The sequence below is a fragment of the Castor canadensis genome, chromosome 11 (genome assembly GCF_047511655.1).
Source record: "Castor canadensis chromosome 11, mCasCan1.hap1v2, whole genome shotgun sequence".
NCBI classification, from domain to species: Eukaryota; Metazoa; Chordata; class Mammalia; order Rodentia; family Castoridae; genus Castor; species Castor canadensis.
The window spans coordinates 77,276,555-77,300,845 of NC_133396.1; the positions used below are offsets into that span (position 1 = coordinate 77,276,555).

General features: G+C 36.9%; 1 non-coding gene across 1 annotated transcript; it reads left to right on the forward strand.

The window, feature by feature from the left end:
• The first annotated feature begins 22,750 nt into the window (after positions 1-22,750).
• On the forward strand, positions 22,751-22,854 carry LOC141414348 (U6 spliceosomal RNA). The gene has a single exon (XR_012439401.1). It is a non-coding gene; the product is annotated as a U6 spliceosomal RNA (small nuclear RNA).
• The last annotated feature ends 1,437 nt before the right edge of the window (positions 22,855-24,291 follow it).

The following is a 24,291-nucleotide window of genomic DNA, read 5'->3' on the forward strand; positions in this document are numbered from 1 at the left end:
GTTTAGTATGTTTTTGAATACTCACTCTCCAGTGGTAAATGACAAAAATTAAAAAAAAAGATATAGTTCAAAATTGTCTTACAAGTTTGGTTTGTAAACTGAGGCATAGGGAGGCCAAATGAGTCATTACGGACATAAAATGAGTCATTCACAGAAGAAAAAGAAAAATGGAGGACATAACACTAACTAAGACTTCAAACTCTTGTTCTGCATTGTTACTCACTGGTTAAACTTTTCACCCCATAAAACTATCTCCAATGAAAACAGCCTTACGTAAGAAATCTCTGTGTTTGTAGACTCATTTTGGAAAAGAAAGCTTTGTATGTTTGCATTTGACAACATTGTTATAGTTACTAAAATACCAGCTCATGTTTTGGGATTTGTAACAAGCTTCCCAGTTCAATATTTTCTTACTGTCAGACTGCTATGGGATAACAGATCAGAGAACATCCTTGATATCTAAGCCATTCTAAATTGATTTTCATTATGATTAAATGTGAATGAATAATATTGAACAATGATTTTTCTCCCTGTAAGTTGTTTTACAAAAAAGGACTATACCAATATAATGACACAGGCATATGTCAGAGAGAAAAACAAAAAGAAAAGGGAAAGGATTAAAACTGGTCACCTTAGCAAAATTATTTCATTAAAGGCTATCAATTTGCATAAATTGTCTCATTAAAGGATCTCAGTGAGGGAGGGACAAAGAAGAATGGTAGAGGGCTGAATTTAAGTATGATATATTATAAGAACCTTTGTAAATGCCACAATGTACCTCCACCCAGCACAATAAAAACATAAATAAATAAATAAAGGCCATCATTCTGTACTCTAGTTGTCTCTTCTGTCAACATTCTGCTTTCCTAAGAGAAAGTGACTCCCAGACAGTAGGAAATTCAATGACTATTGGTAGATGGCTGGTTGAATGAGTAGGCCTTGTTTCTAGACATGAATTCAGAAATTCTAAATTTGAATCTAGAACACAGAAGAAATAACATAAAGCAGAAATCCCAATCATTTGTTTGGCTGACTCCTCAGTCTTCACTCTTCCACTTATATTTCTTGGTTATTAGGCAGTTTTACAAGGCATTGCAAAGCAAATCTTCAAATCTTGATATACAAGGTCTATTTTTAAGCAATGTATACAGCTCAAGATACATTAATTTCACAGCCAGAGGGAGACAACACACATATTAAGCTATTAAGTCCAAACAGAACAGGGTCCCTTAAGGTTCTGCAAAAATAGCACAGGAGTAAATCTGAATCATATTTAAAGAAAATCTTACTGGACTATACTACCCATTATGTTTCAGAATGCTGGTGCAATGAAATTTGTTTATGGCAAAAGTATCTGCTGCTGAGTTTGATAGGGCAAAGCTGATTTGTTCTAGCAAGGACAACCTCCAAAGAGCATCATGTTAGAGGAAAGAGTTTGTTACTCAGCTTCTAAGACTTTTCATGGTTGAATAAAGTGAAATGATCAAGACCAAGACCAATGCAAGAACAGATTTATGTAAATGTTCATGCTTCATTCAAATTGGTCCCAATGTTTGGGATCCAGAAAGAATTTATCATTTCACCTTAAGGTACTGAAGGCCAGCTGCCAGAGTGGCCCAAATGGTAGCATGCCTGCTTAGCAAGTGTGAGACCCTGAGTTCAAACCCCAGTACTGGAAAAAAAAAAAGATATTGAAGTCCAGGTCAATGACTTATTCCAATGGAGAGATAGACATAGTACTCTTAAAACAGAGGATTTAAAACATAGCATCAGATCTAGCAAGCACACAAAGTAAAATTGGGGCCATCGGTGGGAGGTTTCTTAAGCAAAAGTGAAGAGTAATGCCCAATGTTTTGTAGGCAGAAATTTAAGTATCCTATTACTAACTATAGAAATCACACCAACAATGGATCCATAATACTACTTTTTCATTTTCTTTTTTTTTTCACCACCAGAGAAATAAAGGGTACACTACACAAACCACCAAAACTCACACAGGATTCATGTAGCTAGAAGGTAAATCCATTTGTTAGCATTGAGGGTACAGCTTTGCACTAGCCCAGAGCTCCCCTTACCAAAAGCAGGATCCTGAGATCCAGAGATATGACAGCAAATAAATCTACAGTACATCTGACTCTGCAATGTGCCAACTAAATTTGCAATAGCCCCATATGGAAGTCATTTCATTCTTTACTGGCAAAATGCAAAATGGAGAGATCTTAGAAAAACAAATTAACTTATCAAAATAGAGAATAGTAAATATTATTAGAAAAAATATTTAGTAAGTCATGGTCTAAATGGCTATTAAAATTTATAATTAGAATTCTAATGAGAATAAAGACATAGCAAATGGACCTGAAGAATATGTTCCTAGGTTATGGTAAAGTACAGATAATTGTCTCTTTTCCACTATAGAAAAAAACATTCTTCTAGGTGACTGGAACATTTGTATTTACTACTCATGTTTGGCCTCCCATTATCTTTTTATTTTAGCACTTGTATAAACACTGATGCATTTTTACCTCTTCAATCTGCTTTTTAAAAGTAGTTATCAAATTATAGGTTGTATTAAGTACGATCAAGGTCATTTTCTTTTTGTGATCTATATTGCATTCATATCTTCCTGATGATATTCAATTTCATCTTGATTGAACTTAGAAAACTCATGGCTAGCACATTTGCAAATTGTCCCTAAAAAGGATGAACTCTTTCATTTTTATTTTCTTACTCACTGACTTTAATATCAGTGGGAGATATTTTTCTGATTTTGCTTTAGCTCCTGCACAACCCAATACAGCTCCATTTCATTGTTTTTTAGGAACTTCACTAACCAACAAGACCATTAGATTGACAGAGACTCGCCAGACTGTTTATCTACAGCTACACTAATTTTTTTAGACACATTTGCAAATAAATTGGCCAAGGGACTGTCTCTCATTGTTAAACGTGGTCTGAAATTTTGTGTACTATTCTTCTTCTATTACCTAGTGGAATGCTGCTGCCCAAGGAAATGTTAGATGCCACACTTTGAAGAACCAGAGTCAAATACACCTGTGACCAGAATGATAGTGTGCAGAAGAACCCTTACTCCTGCCACAGAATGTCCTTTATGTGAGCAAGAAATAATATACTTATTAAATCTGTAAGATTTGAAGGTTTATCTTTTTTAGCCTGTAGTATCCTTAACAAACACAGAAAGTGGCATTAGATATAAGGTGCTGCCACCAGGGAGCCCCAGCTGTGGTTTCATAAATAAGAGGTTAGGCGTCTAAACACATAGTAAAGCCATTATCTGTGATAAGGTCTAAAGGAAACGTTAGCTATAAGAGGGGCAGAGGTTGAACAACAAAACATTAAAACTTGATATGAAAAGAAGGAAGTTAAGAAGGTGAATATGTTTAATGTACTTTTTATATAAAAATGAATATTTAAATGAGTTTTTTAAACCCATTGAAATCACCATAAGGGGACTAAAGCAGAAAGGAGAAAAACAGAGGAGATGAACCAATTTGAGTTATAATACATATATACATGGAAATGTCACAGTGAAACTCCCTGTATAGATATTTTAAATAAACCAAAATGTCTTTTTTCAAAAACAGAGCAGGAAGGTAAAACAGATCCTGTCTGGGAGTTGGTACCAGTAGGAGGGGGGAAGACATAAGGAAAGAGTGTAGGAGGGTAAATATGGTGGAAATTCTATGTACACATGTATGAAAGTGGAAAAATGAGACCTGTTGAAACTATTCTAAGAATGGGGGAAGGGGGATAAAGGAGAATTATGGAGGGGGTGAATTCAACTATGATATGTTGTGAGTACTTTTGTAAATGTCACAATGCACCCCCAGTACAACAATAAAATAATAAAAAAGATAAAAAAGTAACAAACAACAACAAAACCCTTAAACTAAGTGTTTGGCTGTTCCTCTAAGTTTGGTGTCCTCTTGATTGCTGCTGTTAAATTGAGAGAGAAGGTATCAGGGCTATAACCAGAAAGCAAAGAAGTAAGTCTAACAATTCTGGGGAGGAAAGTTACTGGTACATAATACTGACTGGAAGCAAATAGATTAGAAACCTACCATCTGAAAGGACTTACATAGGCACAATCCATGAACCCAATGTAAAAATACCTCTTGTTGCTCAATGCCTACAATAAATGTTCAGGTATTTAGAGTTGCACCACATGAATATTGTGGGAAGGATGTAATCTCCGCAGTGTCTAAGGGATAGCAGAAATGAATTAACAAAAGATAGATTAAACAGGAGAAAAAATACACACATTTATTAATGTGTACAGAGGAGATTGCAAAGTGTAACTACTCACCAGCCCCCATGATCCAGAAGGTCTTGTACCTTTTTTCCATGGAAGAGGGTGGTGGTGAAAGTGTAGATAATTTTGAAGGATTTAAAAAAATGTTTTTAAGGTAAATGAATAGACCTGGGAGGCAGACATTATCTTATAGGCCACATTCTTCAGTCTTCTTTTCACATGGCAGATAATGAGATTTCAGGGTAGTGTTCCTGTTTTCAACTCTGATCTTAATGTAGATAAGGGAATTCCAGAAGGAGTCTGTGCTTGTGGGGGAGGCGGGGAGAAAAAGACAAGGTTAGAAGACCTGGATTCTGAGGAAGTGTCTAAGGCCTTTTACTAGGTCAAAGTGCTAGTCCTTGGGATATTTTCTGAGCCCAACTTCTCCAACAGCTCTATCAGAGGTAGCAAGGAGGAGAATGGACAAGAAATAACTCCAGAAGAGCAGAGCCAGGGATCTGTAGACAAGGGCATTGCTCCTAAGTAAAAGAATCCCACTGTCAAGGGTAACGGGCCCATATTATGGCCACATACCAGGATTTCAGTGTTTATGGACTTTCATTGATTCCATTGCTGACTGGGAGTCTTTACTTCTGGTTATACTTTCCCTGGTCCACCATTGAAGACTGGGCAGAGAGAATGGTGCAGATAACTTGTCCTTTTTACTTCATCATAAGTCTCCACAATGTAGATGCACAACTAGACCAGTGCAAAGGATTAATACTACCTGCTTACTAGGTTTAGATCTTCAGGTAGTGTCTGAATGAGCATCATTTTAAAGTTGAAACAACTTTATCCAAGTACCATTTATGTCCAATAAAATGTACAATTCAGCCAGGCACTGGTGCCTCATGTCTGTATGACCATTCATGTACCAGTATTTTGTGGACATGTTTTTCCTTTATCTTGGGTAAATAGCTAGAGGTGGAATGGTGTTATAGTGATTAAAACTTCAAGAAACTGCAAAATAGTTATCCAAAGAAGCTGCACTATTTTTTTTCTCATCAATAGCATCTATGAATTGGAGGTGTGGCTTAAGTGGTACAGCACCTGCCTAGCAAGTATGAAGCTCTGAGTTCAAATCCCAGTACCATCAAACAAAAGTAAAAAAAAAAAAAGTGTCTGAGAGTTCCAGTTGATCCATGTTCTTGCCAACATTTGGTGTTGTCAGTCTTTTTTTTTCCCCTAGAATCTTTAGTACTTTTTCTTTTCAAATTGACAAATTATAAATTATATATATTTACAGTGCATGATATAATGCTTACATACATGTGTATACATATATATGCATATAGATTCATGCACATTGTGGAATGATTAAATCAAGTCAATTAATGTATGCATCACCTCACATATTTATCATTTTCATAATGAAATCGTTTGAGATCTACTCTCAGTAATTTTCAAGTATACTATATATTATTATCAATTACAGCCACCATGTGGCAAAATAAATCTCCAGAATCTGTTCTTCCTATCTAACTGAAACTTTGTATCCTTTTGCCAACATCTTCCCTTTCTCCTGCCCTCCTGATGCTCCAGTCCCTAGGTATCACTATTCTACTCTCTGTTTTTTTAGGATTTCATACGTGAGTGAAATCTTATAGCATTTGCCACTCTGCGCCTGGCTTATTTCATTCAGAATGATGTCTTTCAGGTCCATCCATTTGTCACAAATACAGAGATTCCTTTCTTTTTAAAGGCTGCATAGTATTTCCTTGTGCTTTTTTTTTTTTCCGGATAGGACTGGGATATGAACTCAGGGCTTCCTGCTTGCAAAGCAGGCACTCTACTTCTTGAACCTCACCTCGTCCTTTCCTTGCATTACGCAATACATTTTCTTTATTCATTCATCTATTAGTGTGCTATTGATTATTCATATATATATTTCTTGTGAAGTGTTTCTTTAATCTTTTGCTAATATTTTACTTGGGATATTTATTTTATTTTTCAGTTGCAAATGTTCTTACCTATTGGCCTACCTGTTCTTTGTCAACTATATATTTTTTCCTCTCATACTGTAGCTCTGCTACTTTTGATGAACCTCAATTTATCCTTTTAAAAATAAGCCAGGCAACAGTGACTTAGGCCTGTAATGCTAGCTACTCAGGAAGCAGAGATCATGAGTACTGAAGTTCAAAGCCAGCCCTGGAAAATAGTTCAAGAGACCCTATCTCAATAACACCCTTCACAAAAAAGGATTGGTTCAAGGTGTAGGTCCTGAGTTCAAGCCACAATACTGCAAAAAAAAAAAAAAAAAGAAAAGAAAAGAAAGAAAAAAGTAGTTTTGCTTGTTCTTCCTTGTCTAAGAAACATTGGCTAGCTCCAGTGACGCTCAGACTTTTTTTTTTTTAAGCTTTTCTTTTCCTTTTAGGTCTAGAATCTGTTTTGAGTTAACATTTGTGTCAGAGGTAAAATAAAAGTCAATGATTATTTTCTATCTAGATATCTAGTTGTTCCAGCACCATTTGTTTAAAAGATTTCCCCTGGACTGGTGGAGTGGCTTACTAGGTGCCTGCTTAGTGAGTGTGAGGCCCTGAGTTCAAACTCTAATACCACACACAAAAAAAAGATTTCCCCTTTCCTATTGAATATTTGTTGCATTTTTTTTCAGTACTGGGGTTTGAACTCAGTGCCACTCCATCAGTCCTATTTTTGTGTTGGGTATTTTTAAAAGAGGGTATTGTGAACTATTTTGCCTAGGCTAGCTTCCAACTGCCATCCTCCTGATCTCTGCCTCCTGAGTAGCTGGAATTACAGGCATGAGCCACTGGTGCCTGGCTCTATTTGCTGCTGCATTTTTATTGAAAGAGAAATGATTGTATATGTGCAGTTCTGCTCTGTTCCATGGATCTGGAAGTCTGCCCTTTCATTCACACTATGTTCTTTGTTACTATTGCTTTACCAGGAGCCTGGTAAACCAGGAAATGTAATCCTTCCAGTTTTATTTTTCTCCTTAGGAATTGCGGAGGGGCCAGACATTGTGTTGTATGTCTATAATCCCAGCACATAGGAGCTAATGCAGCAGAATGGCAAATTCAGTGCCTGCCTGAACATAGTGAGACCCTGTCTCAAAAAAAATTGTCTTGATATACTATGATGTTTTTATTTCAACATAAATTTTAGAAGCTTATCCATTTCTATTTTAAAAACTTGCTGAAATCTTAATAGAATTACATTATGTCTTAATAGCATTGAGTCTTCTAATTCATAAACATAGTAAATTTCTGCATGTATTTGGTAGTGGTATCCTTTAATTTAACACAACAAAGATTTGCATGCAGGTTTGCAAAAGTTCCCAAAACTCTTGCATAAATCAAAATGTTCATCTTACAAGTTTTGGGCATATTTTGTAAAATTCATCTCTCAGTACACCATGTTTTCTAGTGAAATTGAGTGAATGAAAGTGTTACTAGTCCAATAAAAAAAAAGGGTTACTAGTCCATACACAGAAACACTTTAGCTTTCGTGTTCTACATAACTCATCCTGGGCCTATGCTAAAATAATTTGGTGTAGTTCTTTCAGTTCTTTGAGATTTTCTAGGCTCACGGTCATCTACAAATAAAGACAATTTTACTTCTGTATTTCTAACCCGCATGCTTTTTATTTCTCTTTCTTACCTTTTTGCAATAGCTGGAGCTTCTAGAAGAATGTTGAATAAAAGTGGTGAGAGTTGACATCCTGGCTTTGTTTCCAGTCCTAGAGGAAAAGCATTTGACTTTCCACCAAGTATGATGTGGTGTGCATTTTTCCAGGCCATTTATTAAGCTGATAATCTTCCCTCCTACTTCTTTTTTGAATCATAATGAATGTTCAATTTTATGACATATCTTTCCTAAATCTATTGAGATGAACACATAATTTTTGTAAATCTGTTGATCTAGTGAATTATATGTGATGATTTTCAAATGAAAGGAACTTGCATCTACCTGATTATTCTTATACTTATATATTCTTTGTGTGTGTGTGTGTGTTATTTTCTTGGATTTGACTTGCCCATATATTGTTCAGACTGTTTGCATCTGGAATGATGAGGATAGACTGGCAGAGCAGGTCAAGAGCCTCTTATACTGCCTCATAAGCATAAGGTCCTGAGTTCAAACCCCAGTACTACCCCAAAACAAAATAGGATTATTGGGCTACAATTATCTTTTCTGGGAATAGCATTTTCTGATTTTGTCATCAGAGTAAAACTCTCTTAATGTCATATGTTGGAAAATATTCCTCTTGTCATAGTTCCTGAAAAATTGTATGGTATTAGTATTCTTTCTAAAATATTTGGAAGTCAGTCAATGACGCCATTTGGGCCTGGAGCTTTTCTTTGTGGGAGAGCTTATGGTCGGAAATTTAATTGCTTTAATTGGTGCAATCAAGTCTAGATTTTTTATTTATGTTTTTGTTTTGGAAATTTAAGTCTTTCAAGGAATCTTCCATTTCTTAAAAGTTGTTAAATATATTGGCAGAAAATTATCTGTAATATTCCATTATTATCTTTTTAATGTCCATACATAACTACAGAAGATAGTCTTTCTATTATTACTGATAGTTATTTTGTGTCTCCCTATCTTTTTCTTTTTAGTTAGGCTTGGTAAAATTTTATAATTTTATTGTTTTTCCATTTGTTCAGGTAAATAGTTTTCTGTTTCATTGTTCTTTATAGTTCATAATTTCTACCTTACTTATTTCATCTATTTTGTTATTTCTTTCTTACTACTTATTTTGGATTTAATTTGCACTTATTTTCTAGTTTCTTCAACTAAGAGTTTAAGAAATTCATTTCATACTTCTTTTCTAATATAAATATATATATTAAATTTTCCTCAGGGCCTGTCATTAGCTTCTCTAGCTAGATAGATAGAAAGATAGAAAGATAAATAGATAGATAGGTAGATAGATGATTGATAAATAGACATAAATATATATTTTATTATTCAGTTCAAAATAGTTTCTAATTGTATTTGTGATTTCTTCTTTAATCCATGACAAGGAGTTTACAGTGAAATGTTTAATTACATTTGGGGCTTTTCTAGATGGCTAATTGGATTGACTTTTATATTCTATAGAAAATCAATATTTTAAATTCTACAGAGACTTGTTTTATCCCCCATAAAATGTTCTATCTTGAAGATTTTATGTGCACTTAGAAATAATTGTTTGTTCCTTCATTATTGTGTGGACTTAAGAATTTATTGCATCATTCATATCTTCTATATCATTATTGAAGACCTTAAAAAATTTTTTTACTTTTTTTGCGTTTTTCAAATAAGTTCTTGATATGTAGCCCAGGCTGGCCTTGAACTCACAATCCTCCTGCCTTAGCCTCCCAAGTGCTGGAATTGCAAGTGTGTGTCTATAATTCTGAATTATCTTGAATTATCTTGAATTCTACCTAGTTCTATCAATTAGTGAGAGGGATACATTAAAGTCTCCAACTATCATTGTGAAGTCTATTCCTTTCTTTAGTTTAATAAATTTTTAGTTTTTGTGTTTTGAAGCATATATGTTTATTAGTTTTGTATCTTCTGGATGTAGTGAAGCTTTTATCATTATGAAGGCATGATCCCTAGTCATATGTCTTGAACTTTATATCATCTGATATTAAGATAACCATTCTAGTATGCATATGCTTAGCATTTGCACTGTCTCAGGCTTTTATTTTCTGTTGTGTCTTGATGTTCAGGGTGGATCTTGCATATGCAGATAGCTTGCTTTATTATTCAGCTTGACAGTATCTACATCTTGATTGGGATGTATTTTTTATTTGTTTTGTTTTTTTGGTGGCACTGGGGTTTGAACTCCTAGCCTCTGCTTGCTAGCAGGCACTCCGATAGCCACTTTTTTGTGATGGCTTTTTTTTTTTTTTTTTTTGTGATGGGGTCTCATGAACTATTTGCCTGGGGCCAGCTTTAAACTTTCATCTTCCTGATCTCTGCTTCCTGAATAGTTAGAATGACAGGGATGAGCCACGGAGTGGCCAGATTTGATTGCGATGTTAACACATTTAGTACAACTGTAGATATGGTTATTTCTTGTCCACCATTTTGCTTTTTAGTTTTCTAACTGAGTTATCTGTTTTCCTTCCTTTATTCCTCCATTCCTATCTTCTTCTAATCAAATAATTTTAGTATTCTATCTTAATCTTTATTTGTCAGTAGTTTCTCTGAATAGTACAGTATTTCATTTTTCATTTATTCCAGTCTTTTTTAATTTATTGTAATCCACAGGGTTAATATCAAATTATTTCAATCAGAATATATGAAATGGTCAGGCATGTTGTGTACACACAGTGGTAATCCCAGCATTTGAGAGGCTGAGGCAAGAGGACCATAAGTTTGAGGCCAGCCTGGGATATGTACCAAGACTGTGTGTCAACCCCCTTCATATGTATATATTATAAAAGCATCTTATAGATTTTTATTTTATAATATATTTTCATAGATGTAAGAAAATTGTAATTGTGTATTTTCATTAGCTACCTATATCTTTAATGACATTGTTGGCATACATAGTACAACTACATACAAATTAAACCCAACAACACTGCTTAATTTTATTAAGAAAATAAAATGTTGTTTGTGTAGGTGTATTTTTTATAATCCACAATTTACATTTCCTGGATCTCTGCATCTCCTTGTTCGAGCTGCCATCTGATGTTATTTCCATCCACCCTGGAGAACTTCTTCTATCATTTCTGGTATTGAAGACACACTAATCATAACATTCTTTTCAGTTCTCATTTATCTAAAAGTGTTTTGATTTAGTCTTACTTTTAAAGGATAGTTTCTCTGGTCATAATTTTTACATTTTTTTTTTGCATTCAGCATTTTAAATGTGATGCTAAGCTATTAATACAATTTTTATTTTATTTTTCATCAAAATTCTAAACATAAAATTATACCTTCTCATATACTGATATTATGTGTCTTCCCAATATAAATCTTCACCTATAACAACATCATTATGCACGCTAAACTGGCAAGATAGTTTAAACTAGTAAGCTAATAGTCATCTAATTCATGTAAGTTGATCTGTTATACAAGACAAAATTTTTAAAACCTATATGAATAAATCAGTAGTTTTTTTTAAAGGCAAGTGCTTATTACAAATGCACTTTTTCCACACTAGTTGTTAGTTTTCACTATCCCATAAGTTCATATGCAAATGACCTACTTTCTTAAGTGCAGAGCATAATAAACACATATATAGTCTCAGGATCCCCTGACTGGCATGAATGATTCTGACAAACACCAAGCTGAAAGGATGCTGAAAAGAGATTTGGAAAGTGGTCTAATTCTTAATGGCTTCTTTTACAATTTAGAGACTTGTCTATATTGATGTGTTTGTTTTGTTTCTAACTAAATAACGTCTATGTCTAAATCCCTCTGCATCTCCACTTAGCAGCTCACTGCTTTCTGAAATAATCACAGCTACCACTTGCTCTCTGCCTTCTGCTTTGCTGGCAACTTTATCTATTGCTGCTAATCTTCATCCTTATTATGTATATTTAAAATTTGAAGAAACTGATGATCAGAGTGCTAAATAATTTGTTCACTGGGCTATTTTATGGTAAATCCAGGCTTCCAAACCAGTATTTCTAAGTTTAAAATTTGTTCTGTGTCAATAAATCATTCCTCTCTGGGACACTGTCTTTTCCTGGAAACTGCATAACGTACTGGTCTATTTTCTCCTCTGGCTCATATTGTATTTATATCACTCAGGTTAATAACGTACACAACGTGCAATGTGTAGGTGTGCTTGTGTAATTTCTTTTTCACAGAGGAAAAACTCAGTATAAATATGGTACTTCATCTCAGAACTAAACCTCAGGTAAACAGAGTAAACCTTTCTGGGTAGGTCTTTCTCCCTTTCTCTGTCCAGTGGGTACCTGCTCCATGAGAACTACATCAGAAGAGGCCCTGCCTCCCACCTTTTAGATGGGTTAGCCAATAGGAGACAACAGCAGGAAATTGGAAGAAGAAGAAATCGGTTGGGATATTAATTTCTTCATCTACTTCTTTGTCAACATACTATGATATTAGCTAACTAATTCAAGGCTTTGAAATGAAGTTAGACGTTTTCAATAGGAAGTTTTTGAAAGGAAAGTGAGAAAATGAGGCTTGAGAATGTGTGTCTCAGTAAGCACATTACGAGAATGGTGTGTCCCATGTATGTGCTCACTGGAAGAACACCCCTTCACATGACATCAGTCAGCCCCTTTCTACAACACTAGTTTTCACTCAAAGTGTCCTTGTCCAAAGCGGCCAGGATGGCAGGAATGGATACTACAGATAGAATCAACAACATGGACTTCCACTTCCAGTGATAATTTAGCTCTCATTGTTGAGCACACACCTTGCTAATAGCAGAGGCCAGTATCAAGACTTTTATATGACACCATTCACAAGATGATCAGCTGGTTGCATGGTGGCGGATCACTTGTTTTGAATCTCTCCCATTAGGGAGAGGCAGATACATATTCTTGATGTAGCTTGCTTTCCCTTCTCCCAATACTTCTGTTAGGATCATTTGTGGATGCAGATAATACCTTATCCATCATCTTATCAACTGTCCTGTGAGGGACATTATCTTCAACCAAAAAACACATCTCAGCAGTAAAGAAAGAACATAATGGATTTATGTCTAAGAATATCCACTGCTCACCTCATGCACCATTCACTCAGGAACTATCTCAGTGAGTTTATCAGTTCTAGTGTATAAGGAAGGTTGGCTTCCACTAGAAACACAGTAGAAAACATGGCACCCCAATAAAGGCAGGACCACCAAGAATTTATTTTCTTTTGGGAAGAAGTCTTAGGTAATCCCATCAAGTGAAGTACCCTGCCCAGCTGAGATGCTGGCAACAGATATAAGTGGTGGGAAAAGAAGCAATAATTAATAAACTTAAGACCTGTTGGGCTGATGAGTAGCTCAAGTGGTAGAGCACCTGCCTAGCACCCATGAGGACCTGGTTTCAAGCCCCAGTACCACCACCAAAAAAAAGAAGTTCAAAGTGGAAAGTTAAAGACAGATCAGTTTACACCTGCCAATGGCCACCCCAGCTTCTGTACCTGTAAGTGAGCATAGCTCTCATTTCTGAACACTTGGTATTTTAGTCGTGTTAACTCATTTTACTCCCACAAGAAGTAGGACTTCTGATCCCTCCCTGCTATACTACTGAAGAAACTGGATGTAAGTTTAAGTAACTTAACAAGTGGTAGGGTTAACATTTGACCCACAGTAGTCTAACCTCAGAACCTGTGTTCTGAATCATCACACCATGCATTTGTCACCAGAACAGTGACACAGTGGGAATAAGGATCACCAATGTCTCTTTAGGTCCAAGTCTCGTGTTTTTGGATCTGTCTTCCGTTACAAGAGAGCACATAAGTTCCTCATTGACATCTGGAGGACCCTGATTTTTCCTACCATGTGTACACAACCCCATGCCAGTGAATCCCCTGGACTTCTGCTCTTCCTCTGCCCCTTTCAGATTCATTCATCACACTGCATGATCATTTTTACTAACAGCCACTGCTTTTGGTTGTGATCCTCTTGTGATCCTGGGGCTCTTTTCAGTACTGGGCCTTAAGCTCAGGGCCTACATCTTAAGCCACTCCACCAGCCCTTTTTTTGTGATGGATTTTTTCTAGATAGGGTCTCACAAACTATTCGCCCAGGGCTGGCTGCGAACCTTGATCCACCTGATGTCTGCCTCCTGAGTAGCTAGGATTACAGGTGTGAGCCACTAGCTATCCTGGACTACTTTAATCTTCTCTGTATATCACTTCAGAAAATGCCCTTAGACACTATTCCATCTCTGCGCAAAAACCTTGGCATTTACAGAGCTAGAACTGTTGTGATGACAAATTTCCACTAAAGCCTGAAGGCCCCCTAATTCCATGATAACATACATGCCTGTCCTACTTAGTCAGTGCCCAAATGTAATTTCTTTGTTTAACTTAATATTGTTTTGGGTTTTTTTGAACCAGAGTCTCACTGTGTAGCCCAAGCTGACCTGGAACTTGCTATGTAGCCCAGGGTGTCCTCAAACTCACTACCCTCCTGCCTCAATTTTTGGAGCACTGGGATTACAAGTGTGAACCACCATACCTGGCCATTTATTTCTTTTGTGTCATTCAAGTCTTTCCTTTCTAATCAATCTTTTCCTCTTATGATGCCTTCCTTCTACTATTTGATCCGACCCATTATTTCATTATTTCCTCCTCTGGGTCTTTCCATAGCAACCCATGAAACCTTCAGCTCAGGTGAACAAACTCTGCTATCTCTTCAATCTCAGTTTAGTAACTACAGTTTTGAGGTTATCTTTGACCCAAAGCTATATACACAACATGAAAAGCTGTAGCATAATTTCTAGAGAAATTAAACTAGCATCATTGACATTAAGATTTACATGTAATGGACTGTTTTACAACCAATTCAATTTTTCATTAGAATCCAGATTAAAAATAGGTAGTCTACAGAATAAAAATAATTCAAATAGTCCTTTCTTTAATTGAATCATTATTTATACAAGTGTCCCAACTAAAATAACACTCTGGACCTTAGTGCTTCATGGAAAATAAAAATAAGCAGCCAGAACTTCAATCTTATCATTCTTGAGATAAAGAAAACATGCTTTAAATGTGAGCAGATGGGCCTGTTTTGGTTTTTTTTTTTTTAAGTTTATGAACAAAGATTTTCATTGATTTTAGAACGATCAGCTGATGTTCAAGTTTCTTTAGATGTGTGGCCAAGACTAGTCTACCAACTCTGGCAAAAAAATAAGAGCAGCATGTGTTACAAAGTTCAAAATAAAAGTTCATGAAATAGTTGTTCCTCTCTGAGGTCTGTCTGGTTTGGAAATGTCATATTCTAAGAGTGAAAGAAGACTTTTGAAGTCTATCAAGAGCTGTGAGGATTTAATTAACATTCTTCCCCTATTTTTGTCTTGGCTTACTTGAAATATGACATGAATTGTTTGAGAAGTAATCCAACTTCATTTTGTTCAAACAATTTTGTTATCCAAAACTTTTATTCATTTACTGGACTTTTCTCCACAGAGTAGTTCAAATTTGTAAGTTACTGCATTTAATAATATATTGATTTACTACACTAGTTGGTAAATATATTGAAGCACCTGTTACATGCTAAGAATTATAATACAGCCAGGTTCTAGTGGCTCACACCTGTAATCCTAGTTACTTGGGAGCCAGAGACCAGGAGGATCGGGGCCAGCCTGAACTGGGCTGAGACTCTCATCTCAGCAGAAAAATCTTTGTGTGGTGCACTTGTCATTCCAGCTACTGCGGGAAGCATAAGTGGGAGAATTGTCCCTGGTCCACACTGACCAGGTGCAAAAAAGCAAGACCCTATCTCAAAAATTACAAGAGTAAAATGGGCTGGTAGAGCACCAGCCCTAACAAGCATGCAGCCCTGACTTCAAACTGTCTAAATAAATAAATGAAATTATGATAGAGCGTAGTACACAGGAATGAATAAACCAGGATGTTGGGGGTCCTATTGGAAGACACTGACCCACACTTGGTTGGCTGTAATACATTTTGTGAGTGTGCAACAGCAGTGGTTGAACAATGATGATGGATTGATAAGTGACAGTGAGTACTTTAGGCAGGTAATGGAATGGGTGACAAAGTTGCACACAGAACTCAAAGTTTTAGTTAAGTATTGAGGGATAAATAGGATTTTTATGGTTGTCAAAGGGGATAAAAAAACAAAACCAAGGGAAAACTTGGATAAACCCTCTAGCTTCACTTGCTTTTACTTATTTGCTTTCATCCCCTAGGCAGTACTCTATCGTTAGCCTTGTTATAGAAAGCATCTCTCATGTATTCTCTCCTTGTGTGGTTTGTTTTGTTTGTTTTGGAGTTCTTAAGATAAGGTCTCTCTATGTAGCTCAAACTGGCTTTGAACCCAGGATCCTCCTGCTTCAGCCTCCCCAGTGCTGGGGTAACAGACATGCACAGCCACGCCTGGCCTGTGATTAAGTTTTATAGGAACTTGGAAGCCACGTGTGTGTGTCTATATCAAACTGGTTGAAGTTATCAGTCCTCCCCTTGAGCCTGAAAAGGTGTTTAATGTGTGATCTTTTGAAAACAGAAGGCCTAAAATTTCACCAACAGACCATGCCAACACACCATGCTGCCATTCTATGAACACTTTGTTTGAGTACACATGTGCAGACCACTAGTTACTACATGTTTCCTGCCTTCAATCACCTTTCCCCATGCCTCAGACCAAGCTGCTTTATTACCCTAAAATGCTCTTAAACCTTATCCCTGAAGAGGTAGATTTGAGAGTTGGGACTTCTAATCCTTGCCACTTAGTGAAGAAACTCCCTCTTTCGCAGAACTCACCATTTTGGTGGCTAACATACTGTGTGGAAGACAAAACAGACCTTCTTTGAGAACAAAATTCCATTAAAAGGGAACTCCATGCATTCTAGGGAGGCATGTAGGCCTTCTTTTTGATTCATTGAAACAGTTCTCTTTACCAGAGAACCAAGTATTCTAATAAGACAAAAGATAAAAGCCCTTGCATTATGGATCTACAATATCAAGGCAGAAATAATTCACAGGAATGGGGAAGCAAATACTTACTTTTTGCACAGATAATATATATGTTAAATATTAAAATTAGTTGAGACTGGGTTCTCCTTTAACTCAAGACTGCCTTATGGTGTCCTTTGGACCTATCTGCCTTTGCAGACCCCTTCCTCTGTAAAAAAAAAATAAAACTCTAAAAATTGTATTTTACTACTGTGTTGGTAAAGCAACCAATATCTAATGTTATTCATAAAACATTTCCTTCTACCTATACTTTGGCTCAGAAACCACCTTCATCTGGCTGGGAACCAGCCATGTCCCATTCTACTCATTGATCATAGGTTTTAAAGCACCCAAAGAGCAAGAATACATTCTCTTGTCTTCTGGCTTCCACCTGGGCCCCACCATGCTTCCCTTTGTATTTCTCTTCCCTAACTTTTTTTTTTTTTTGTGGTACAGGGGCTTGAACTCAGGGCCTTTATCCTGAGCCACTCCACCAGCCCTATGTTTGTGAAGGTTTTTTTGAGATAGGGTCTTGCGAACTATTTGCCCAGGTTGGCTTTGAACCTCGATCCTCCTGATCTCTGCCTCCTGAGTAGCTAGGATTACAGGTATGAGCACCAGCACCTGACACCCTTCCCCAACTGATCACAGACTGCACCAGTGCCTTTAACACACACACACACACACACACACACACACACACACACACACACACACATAATTGTTACCAAAAAGTTTAGCATTGGTGTATACCTTGGTTCTTATTTCCTGCAAGAGAAGAAATCAGGGGTTGGGATGTACCTCGGTGGTACAGTGCTTGCCTAGCATGCGTGAGGCCCTGGGTTCGATCCCAGCACCAAAAAAGAAAAGACAAAATAAAAAAGAGAAGAAATCAGGCAGGACACAAAAATGTAGTGAAAGTGAGAGGAAAGTTTATTAGGAAAGAAGTTTAGCATAACAGATAAAAGAGAAAAGAAATGGGGTGGGGGGAGGGAGAAACATTTCCGTGCAGCTCCTTCCCATGCAGGAAACAGGAGTAAAGATTCAAAGTGGTGGTCCTTAGCTATTAGTCTTATACTTTCTGAGCTGGGGAAAACACAAGGTCATGTCTACTAACCTCTAATCATTAAGATGATGGATCTGTGTGGCTAAGATGGGTGCTAGGCCCACCCAAAACACAGGGAGGGACAATAGGTGTGTTTTAGAACTTCCCTTTGCCAGACATGCCTTTCCCTCAAGCAAGGTACCCTGCAGCTTGTTGACATCTCAGACAGGAAGGCAGATGCCTTTTCCCTTAAGTCTCCCAGGTCTTGTGACTTAGCATCTAAAAGGAGATGGGAGTGACCAGCTGCTCTGGCTTTTTAGTTTTTACTGTCTCGTTTTAATGTCTGAGTTTTGCCCTTTTAATACTTATTAAAAATAATATAATTTCCCTTTCTTCTCGTCTATCTCTCCTGCCTCACCCATCCACTCACAGCTAACTGCTACCTAATAAAATTACCCTGCTGTGAAACACAGGATATGTGTGTGCCTCACATCGCATTGTAATAACTTGTTTATACATGAGTCTTTTTACTAGATGGAAAAATTTGTACATCACTGTATTGCTTAAGCATTTTTCTTTGACCCACCACAGAGTTCAATGACTAGCATCAAGTAGACACTCAATGCAATAAATGTTTTTATTGAATGAGTAAATGGGTGAACTGACACATGTTCTTAAACTTTTACTTTTTCTCTTCCTTGTTTCTTCTTCAGTGTGCTACTCCAAGGGTCTCAATCCTGCCTGCACATTAAAACAACCCAGGGATCTTTATTAAAAAAGTCTGGGTCCCCCACCAGAACAATTCCATCAGGATCTGAGGGTGGGGTCCAGGAAGTTTTTAAAAGATCCTTATGCACATTCTAACTCCCAGCCAGGGTTGAGAAACATTGACTTTTACTCATTTTCTAAAGACCCTCTTTAAAATCCAAAATCCAACTTTTCCAGGATTCTTTTTCTGGCACTTTTCCACATACATCATTTAGTTTCTGAAATTCTGCTTGTTCTAAAGAGAGAACTAAATAACTTTGGTCTTAATATATTTGTGTTTCATCCATGTGTATGTGAAGCTAGTATGGAGAGCAGGACTCCTACCTTCTTTTTTCTTTTTTTTTGGTGGCACTGGTGTTTGAACTCAGAGCCTCACACTTGATAAGCAGGTACTCTACCACTTGAGCCACTCCACCAGTCCTTTTTGTGATGGGGTTTTTCAAGATAAGGTCTCACAAACTATTTGCCCAGGGCCTAGTTTGGAACTCCAATCCTCCTAATCTCTGTCTCCTGAGTAGCTAGGATTATAGGCGTGAGCCACAGATGCCTGGCTAGGACTCCTACTTCCTTTTACTTTGCTTTTCTTAGAAAGATCAGAACCAACTTGGCCTAAATTCTCCCAATAACCAGTGACTAAAAGGGAGTTACATGGATTTTATGTTAGCGGATCATGTTTCTTGAGCCAAACTTGGTATGTGCTTCAGAAAGTGATTTTAGGCAATCAATAAATTGCTTTAAAAAATTCAACATGTTGTAGCATTTGATTCAATCTCTCAACCAGTCCCTAGTTTTAAAAGCTTTAATTCAAACTGAGGTGAACTTGAGTTTGACACCACACGATACCAGCTCTTTGAAAGGCATAATTCAAATTATCAAATAAGAATCAACAGATTGATTTCAGTTCATAGAAGAGTGAGTAAGGAAATTCAGATTTTAAATTTCATTACCATACTCTACCTTTCTACCTTTGCCTCATCTTTTCTCAGGGGAAGAAAAGATGGTGCAAGAATTTGGGAGGCAACTATTACCACTCACCTTGGACATGTGAACACCTGATTATTTTCATGGCTAGATCAGAGAATATCATAGTGCTTATTAAAAATGCTGATTCATATTACTCAGCATTACTGTGCTGCTGAGTGGTATGAATTTGACAACTTAGCAGTTAATGGATGCACATTTATTAATGACTTGTGAATTAGTTTGGGGCAGTATATTTTATAATATATATTTTAGCTACATATTCTCTTGGATTACAATGTCTTGAAATTTAACCTATTTTTTCCAAATTCATTCATGAGATATCTATTAAAGTAACACATTTCACAGATGATGTATATCAATGGTAGAGTGCTTGCCTTGCAAGCTCAGGGCCTTGAGTTTGAGCTATAGCACCACAAAATAATTAATTTAATTAAATAACATATTTAGAAGAAGTCAATAAATAAATTAACTAAATAACAAATGTAGGGGAAAACAATAAAATACATACATCAGTACTGAAAATTGTATATCGTCATACAAAACATGATTTTATTTTGAGAATACTGATTTCTAATTTGTGGAAAATTTTACTTTCAGAAATAACACCAGCTGGTAGCTGGAGGCTCACACCTGTAATTCTAGCTACTTGGGAGGCTGAGACCTGGTAGGATCTCCGGACAGTCAGGGCAGATAGTTTGCAAGACCCCATGTCAAAAAAATGGACTGGAGGTGTGGCTCAAGTGGTAGAGCGCTTGCTTTGTAAATATGGAGCCTTGAGTTCCACCTCTTCCTCTACCTCAAAAGAAATAAAACTATAGAAAAGTACAATCTAATTCAATCTTAAAGTCTAGCATGCTGGGAAGAGTGTTATTCTCTGCAGGGATTTCTTTTGTTTGTTTGTTGTTATTTGTTTGTTGGTTGGTTTTGGTTCGTCCATGCAGGGTACTCCTCAATATCGGGCTTGGTGGCGTAGCTCAGTGTTAGAAGCAGTTGCTTCTCCTGTGCAAGGTCCTGAGTTGGATTCCCTAGCACCGCAAAACAAACAAACCAAACCCCTCAGCAACAAGGCTCTGACTTTTACAATGCTTTTACCCACCAGAACCAGAATGACAATGCAATCTCATCCTTTCTCTTCAATTACCCCCTTACAGTGAGAGGCCTTGAGTGGGTCCTTCCAGCCACAAGCAATTAGCTTACCTGCAGCAAGGCTTTGAGGCATTCTTTCTCCATTTTAATCACTGCTTTCATCTCTGCGTCTGTTTCTGTGGGTAACCACCATCACTACAGGCAAGCACTGTCCCTTTCCAGCAAGGAAATGACCCTTGGCTCAAGGACTATCGTTTATACTCTTCAGACTTCTCCCCTATTTTTTAATCTTTATTTACCAAATACGTAGTACCCCAGCTAGGAAAGATAGGCATGAATGCCTCGCCTGTATCAGAAAAGGAAAATATGGACAAAAAAAATAGAGAAATTTGGTCAGTTTGTAACTGATAAATGGACAGTATTCCACACTTGGGCGGGGGGGGGGGGGAAGAAATCACACTTTTATAATTGTCTAATGCTAATGCAAATTCTGAATTAATTAGTATAAAAATTAACTTTCCTAAAACACTGGTTAAATAAAGTCACCAGCATGGTGACTTTCACAAACCTCTACAGTCTATAAATTCTCAGGAGTAAAAAAAAAACTAATTATTGATCAGTTTGTCTACTTTGAGTTTTTGAGACAGGCTCTCACTAGGTAGCCCACGCTGGCTTATAATTCATCATACTCCTCTGCCTCAGCTTTCCAAGTACCGCGATTACAGGTGCACCCCCTCCGTGCTTGGCTTGGTTACTTGAGACAGGCTCTTGCTATGTTCTCCAAGCTAGCCTAGAAATGAGCTCAAGGAATTAATCTGCTCCAGTCTCCCTCCCTAGTAGCTGGAACTATGTGCATGTACCATCCTATTGGGTTAGAAACTACTTTTTCAAGAGGAATTCAGTGAGGCTTTTCTTTGTAATTAAGTATACCTGTTTTCCATCCATAAATGTTGTTTTTAAAGTTAGTTTAGTCTTGCTAAGTACAAATTCGTGGAAATTCTGCTTGGGAAAAAAATCACTAAGTACCAAATATTTGTAAAACATTCAAGCCCACACAGACAGACACAGAAACACACAAACACACCCAAAAGAGGGGGTTTGGTTTATATTTTGAGATCCAAATGGAGAAATGATTATGCAATAAAAAGCCTAATTTGGCACTAGGTGTACAGTAGTGATCAAATGGAAATACTAATTCAAATGCCTTCTATTAAATTAAATATTTAGAATTTGATGTCTTTGTAAATCCACAATTTTTATATACCAAAGCAAGTAATGAAAACATAGAGGTTTCTACTGAGTCATCTGTTTTTTTCTGTTTTCTTGAAAAAATTAAGAATGACTGGTTTTGTTTATGATTGAAGAAATTTAGTTATCTTTTTTGTTGGTATGCTCATATAGGTTAGGTGGCAAAAATAACCAAAAAAGATGAGAAGCCAATTTCTTTATTTGTTCTCCTGTATCAACTATATATTGTTTTTGGTTTTGGCAGTTGAACTCAGGGCCTCACATTTGCAAGACAGGTACTCTACCACTCCACCAGTCCTTCTCTGTGTTGGGTATTTTCAAGACAGGGTGTCGAGGCTGGCTTCAAAGCATGAGCCTCTGGATCTCTGCCTCCTGAGTAGCTAGGATTACAGGTGTGAGCCACCAGTGCTAGGCAAGGCAACACATTTTAATTTCTCTGCTACAATCAATACAATACAGTTGTAATGTATTGACAATACAATTTGACTTTCAGATCAAAGCCAGATCACTTCTATCTTACTGCTGATATCTCTCACTTCTGCAATACCTTGAGATGAACTAAACATTTCACCAAGACCCCCAAACAGTCCTAAAATGTTTAAAAAATACAAGCCACCTCTACCTTAGCAATCTCATCAAGTAGCAACTGAGTGATCACTCCAAAAGTCTAGGTAACCTGGGAGCTAAGAAGTCTATGGGTGCTTACTGACAGCTGGTCCTTTCAGTCTTAAGAATTGGCATGAGTGCTCCCTTCAGCAGCACATCTACTGAAACTGGACCAAGAGAGAAGACTAGCATGGCAGTGTGCAAGGATGACACACAGATTCGTGAAACATACCATATTTTTATCAACTTTACTGTTACTTTTACCAAAAAAAAAAAAGAATTGGCGTGCAACAGGCAGTTTCTTCACAAAGTGGTTTTTAATAAGTGTTGGTTCCTAACATCATGATGGTTATAAATGTTAATAAGCTTCCTACAAGGGAAGTAGAAGTGGAAAGTTTTATTTGTCAAACATTTTATCACTCCACTCGGTTAGCATGGACAATTACCCCAGCTCCCTGAGGCTCATATTCCCCAAGTGTTCAGCAGTTAATGAATATAAATAGTAACAAGCCAGTAGTTTTCAAAACCATAAATAATTGTTCCTTTGAAAGTTCATGTTAATGGAAAAAAATTTAAAAATTACTGACGTAGCAAAAAAGATACTCATTAACTAAAGCCAAAATTGAAGTTCACTACCTTATTAACTTGCGCCATCTTAGACATTGTAAATCTGTTCAACTTATTTAGAAATGGATATTTATAAATGTCATGTCAGACTATAATTAATCCCTAACAACAAAATATTATCTAGTGATGACCTGTAATTTTGTCTTGATTGGTAATCATTCTTCACTACTTTTTTGAAGTAAAGATATTCCATTAAGAATCAAGTAAATGGATGGAACTGGAGAACACCTTAAGCAAAGTTAGTCAGGCCCAGGAGGCCAAAAATCGTATGTTCTCCCTCATATGCAGATTATTGACCTAAAACAAATGCAGTAATATTCTTGGACATGGGTCACACGCTAAGGAGAGAATGCACACGGGAGGAATAGGGAAAGGGAAGGAAACCTAAAACTTGAATGTGGTTGATGCGCTCACTGAGGAGTGAATATAGTAATCTTAAATTGGCAGAGGCCACTATGGGAAGGGGAACAGGAAGTAATGAAGAGGTCTGGTAGAGACAAACCAGTGTGGGCTGTAATACTCATGTGCATGGAAGCAATGCTAGGAATCTCTCTGTACAGCTATCTTTATCTCAAACTAGCAAAAACACTATGTTTTTCTTATTATCTCTTGTGTTTTCTCTTCAACAAAATCAGAGAACAGGAGGGTGGAACAGGTTTTATCTGGAATCAGGGGTAGAGGGCCCAAATAATGTGTACACATGTAAATAAATGTAAAAACGATAAAATAAAATTAAAATTAAAAAAAAGAGAGAGAGAGAAAAAAAGAATACAAGTTCAGGCTGGGTGCCAGTGGCTCACACCTTTAATCCTAGCTACTTGGGAAGCAGAGATCAGGAGGACTATAGTTCAAGGCCAGCCTAGGGTAAATAGTTCATGAGACCCTACCTTGAAATACCAAACACAAAACAGGGCTGGTGGAGTGGCTCAGATGATAGAGTGCCTGCTTACCAGTATGAGACCCTGAGTTCAAACTCCAGTATCACCAAAAAAGAATACAAGTTCAGTTCTATCCTCAGCACTACCATAAAAAAAGAAACAAAAAAGAAATG